Source organism: Austrofundulus limnaeus, unplaced genomic scaffold (assembly GCF_001266775.1).
Source record: "Austrofundulus limnaeus strain Quisiro unplaced genomic scaffold, Austrofundulus_limnaeus-1.0 Scaffold50, whole genome shotgun sequence".
Taxonomy (NCBI): domain Eukaryota; kingdom Metazoa; phylum Chordata; class Actinopteri; order Cyprinodontiformes; family Rivulidae; genus Austrofundulus; species Austrofundulus limnaeus.
Genome location: NW_013952452.1, coordinates 441,258 through 445,759, shown reverse-complemented (window position 1 = coordinate 445,759; position 4,502 = coordinate 441,258). Strand labels below are relative to the sequence as shown.

The window sequence follows — 4,502 nt, the reverse complement described above, 5'->3', positions numbered from 1 at the left end:
GCAGAGGGGAAATTGTTGTTTACAGAGAAAATATCAGCTCTGGTCTAATGATTGGTTCGCTGCGTGCTGAAGACTCTTCCTCCTGATAACTTTAGTCCGCAGCACATTTTACAGTCCCACCTTTGAAACTTCAGCCGGGACAAAGTTTAACTTCACCGCGTGTCTGTGAGGTGTCTGCGCACAGATCGATGCAGCGGTGTCTGCGGGTATTGATCTCCCATAAACAATGGTCGGTCAGTGATGGGTTAAAGTTTATTTACTCGCATGTTCCTGCAGGATGGTCTTTCTAACCCTCTGCCCTTTACACCCTGGACAGGTTTCTGTCGGCAAGGTCCTCTTCGGGGTCTTTGCCTTGGCGGTGGTCGTGGTTCTGATCATGGTGCCCACAGTCGTCCTCCTGAGAGAGAGAAGGAGGAAACAAACATCAGAACCTTCACCCTGCAGGACGTCTTCAACAGCTCACTGAAACCAAAGTCCTACAGCTTACGATGGATTTCAGATTACGAGTATCTGCACACATCGAATGACGTCATCTTCCTCTATGACATCATCAATAACGTGTCCTCAGAATTCTTGAGCCCCGAAATGTTTGCTGAAAAAGATGCTTATGACTACCAGCTGTCTGCTGACCGCAGATATGTTGTGTTCATGAGTAACTACACTAAGTCATGGAGACACTCGTTCACAGCGTCCTACTCACTATATGACCGGAGTTTAAAAAAGTTTGTCCCTGCTGCCATTCCTGATGAAGTCCAGTACTTTGCCTGGGCCCCTGAAGGGGATAAACTGGCCTACATTTGGGGGAATAATGTGTACATAAAAACCAACCCAGAGACACCACCTCAGCAAGTCACCTTCAGCGGAGAGACTAAAAAGGTTTTAAATGGGATCCCAGATTGGGTTTATGAAGAGGAGATGTTTTCATCCAGTCAAGGCTTTTGGTGGTCACCTGGGGGGAGGTATTTGGCCTACGCCCAGTTCAATGACACTGAGGTGCACACTATCGAGTACACCTGGTACGGCGAGGACCAGTACCCCAGCACTGTCTCCGTTCCCTATCCTAAGGCAGGAACACCCAACCCTGTAGTGAAACTGTTTGTCGTGGACACAGAAAACACAACAAATATTAATGAAGTTGTTGTTCCAGCCCATCACAGCTCAGTGGACCACTACTTGGCCACTGTGACCTGGGTGACTGATGAGCGTGTGGCTGTTCAGTGGCTAAATAGAACACAGAACTACCTCATCCTTCAGATCTTTAACTTTAGTGGCTCTAGTTGGGTTCCTGTTGAGAATCTGGATGTGAGCAGTGACAGTGGCTGGATTGGACGGTTTTCCCCACCAGAACCTGTTTTTGCTGCTGACAAGAATAGCTACTACCTGGTCATGAGTGACAGCGGCAAGTACAAGCACCTCCATCACGTGGTTCAGGGAAAAGCTTCATCCATCACCCATGGAAACTTTGAAGTCATTGATATCCTGAAAGCCACTGCAGACAGTGTGTATTTTTCATACAATGAAAAGGACCAAAACTAGGAGGAAGGAATGTTTACAAGTTGACCAACATGGTAACGACTTGTCTTACCTGCCATTTAAATTCAGACTGTGAATATAACTCAGCCGACTTCAGCCACAACGCCTCCTACTACCATATGAGCTGCAGTGGTCCTGACATTCCAAAATATTTTCTAATGGATACCAGGAGAAACACACTGGTCCGACCTTTAGAGGAAAACAAAATATTTAGGGACCAAATATCCCTAATTTCAATGCCTACAGTGCGTCGAGGGACCATCAGAATTGAAGGATACAATGGTGATCTTTGGTATCAGATGCTTTTACCTCCAGGCTTTGATGAGTCTATGAAGTACCCATTACTGATAGATGTGTACGCCGGTCCCTGCAGTCAGAATGTGGACCTCAGGTACAGTGTGAACTGGTCCACCTACCTGGCAAGCACTGAGAAAGTCATCATGGCAAGCTTCGACGGAAGTGGAAGTGGTTACCAAGGCGATGTGTTAATGCACAAAATCTACAGACGCCTGGGGACCAACGAGGTGGAAGATCAGATAAAGGCAACTAGGGAATTCATCCAAATGGGCTTCATTGATAAAAACAGGGTTGCTATTTGGGGATGGTCCTACGGTGGATATGTGACTTCCATGGTCCTGGGTTCTGGCAGTGGGGTCTTCAAATGTGGAATGGCTGTGGCTCCTCTGTCCAAATGGGATTATTATGACTCCATCTTCACAGAGCGCTATATGTTGCAGCCATCAGAAAACATTTTGGGCTATGCTACCTCAACAGTAACTGCCAGAGCTGAGAAATTCCACTCAGTGAATTATCTTCTGGTTCATGGGACAGCTGATRACAACGTTCATTTCCAGCAGGCTGCAGAGATCTCTGAAGCTTTGGTGCTTGAGGAGGTGGACTTTGAGGCCATGTGGTACACAGACAAGGATCATGGGCTCTCAGGTTCAGCCAATCAGCAYGTCTACACTCACATGTCTCACTTCCTGAAGAGGTGCTTCGCCTAAATTTGATGTTATCATTACTGTAAAAACTGCTCTGATTTACCAACACTCCTYGTTAAAYTACTGTTGGTGCCAGTGATATCATATCTAAGTACGTCCAGGTATGCTAACTCGGCAAATGTGATGATCAGAAAAGAAAAAAATTCTCTGCTTGAAACAATTGTTCAGAAAAAGTTGATATTTTTGTTATTCAGTTTGCAAATATTATATTTAGAAATGTCTTAATATGATAAAAACATTATGTTAAAAATTAATGTTTTGTTGAATTCTTGAAGACCAAAGTGATTTTATACTGTTTATAAAACAAAAAGTTTTCAAATTGAAAAAAAAAATACACAGTGAATCACAAATTTTCCCACATTATAGATGTGTACAATTATTATTTTTCCAACCACTGCCACCATTTTCTTATTTTATTTTGTTCATTTGGATTTAGTTCCCTGATTGTTTAGTTTCTTTAAATTAGACATATCCTGCTTTTAAATATTTTCTTTAGACATTTAAATCATTCAGTTAGGGTTTTTATAAAGTGGAACTACAATGCTTTGGTCTGAATTTCTTTTTATTCTAACTTTACGAGCCCCTCTTTCACCCCTTTTCTGAGGTGTGTCTCAAAGTAGCTATTTTTTTAATTGTGCCTTTTAAGTAGCTTCAAGCTCCACCCCCCTCTGTTTTCCAGACCGATCCACTCCGGTTTGTGAGAGGGGGTTACATTTTCTAGCAGTACAGACACGTTTTATTTACAATTTAATTAAAATATGTCATGAACAAAAGACTTGTCTATTCAGCCTTGTATGTTGGAGCCAGAGTCTGACCCAGAACCAGAGGTGAATTAAGATAATTTGATGTAATAGTTAAGAAAACATCTTAAAAATAGCGAAAACTGAACTGACTGAAAAAATGGCTGAAACAGATAAGGATATATTTGCAGAACCAGGAGGAACTAAATTTAAGATTTCTGCATCCCTAGAGACTCCCAAATACACAACAAAATGTATTTAACAGCTAAAAAAAAGTGTATTTTGCATCTTATATCCTCTTTAAGTCTTCTAATTCCTCACTACAGTAAACAACCTGCTTTCCAGGGCTCCTCTGATTTTGGTATTAGGACAGAGGAAAGAGCAGAAAAAAACAAAAGTAAGGCACTTAAGCTAATTAATACATGTTCAGTGAATGTCAGTGAAGAAGACAAAGATTAGGTTCCGGAAACAGCCTGGATAAATCATTCGGTTCGAGATTTGCAAAGCAAACACAAAACAACCACAATCTTCAAAACATACCTTAAAAGCATTGCCATAAAACCAGTCCAAGAGTTTGTTACTTCACCTGAAATGTTGCCATTCAGAGCTGGGGAAGACTGCTGTTTGTCTAAAACACATTGAGGAAACCAGGAGGCTAAACTGTGACCATTCTTTTCATGATCAAGTATTAGAATGACTATAAAACTTTGCTGCGAGTGCTGACCGTTTCACTTTTTTTATTGAGTTTTTGTCAGCCCTTGTAAAGATTTAAAAGACTAATAATTCAACATGACAGTATTGTTTTCTTTTTTTCTCTCCGTGCCTTTGATAGAATTAACATCTTTGCCTCTATGACGATCAAAGAAACTCCTTTTGTAGGAGACTGACGAGTAATGTTTTGTGGATGTGTGCTTTAACACCTCAGTGCTCTCCTTGCAGAGCTGTGAGGAATGATGAGAAGCCTTTGGGATGTAAAACTCCACTCAAATTAAAGATGATGCTTTGTTGTTTGCAAGCTGCTGTCAATCCTGCACTGTTACATACTATTAGAGGAGTCAAATAGACAGCTGATGGAGGAGCGTATGTCTGTGTGTGTTGGCTTGTTTTACCATTGTGACGTCTAAAGTCTAAACTTCAAAACCCCTCGGAGGAGTCGAGCAAAAGACACACACACACACACACACACATATACACACACACACACACACACACACACACACACACACAC

General features: G+C 41.9%; 1 pseudogene; it reads left to right on the top strand.

Annotated features, from left to right (window-relative positions):
• LOC106517549 (dipeptidyl peptidase 4-like) overlaps positions 1–2,668 on the top strand; it is a 51,749-nt pseudogene extending 49,081 nt beyond the window's left edge.
• Positions 2,669–4,502: the final 1,834 nt, after the last annotated feature.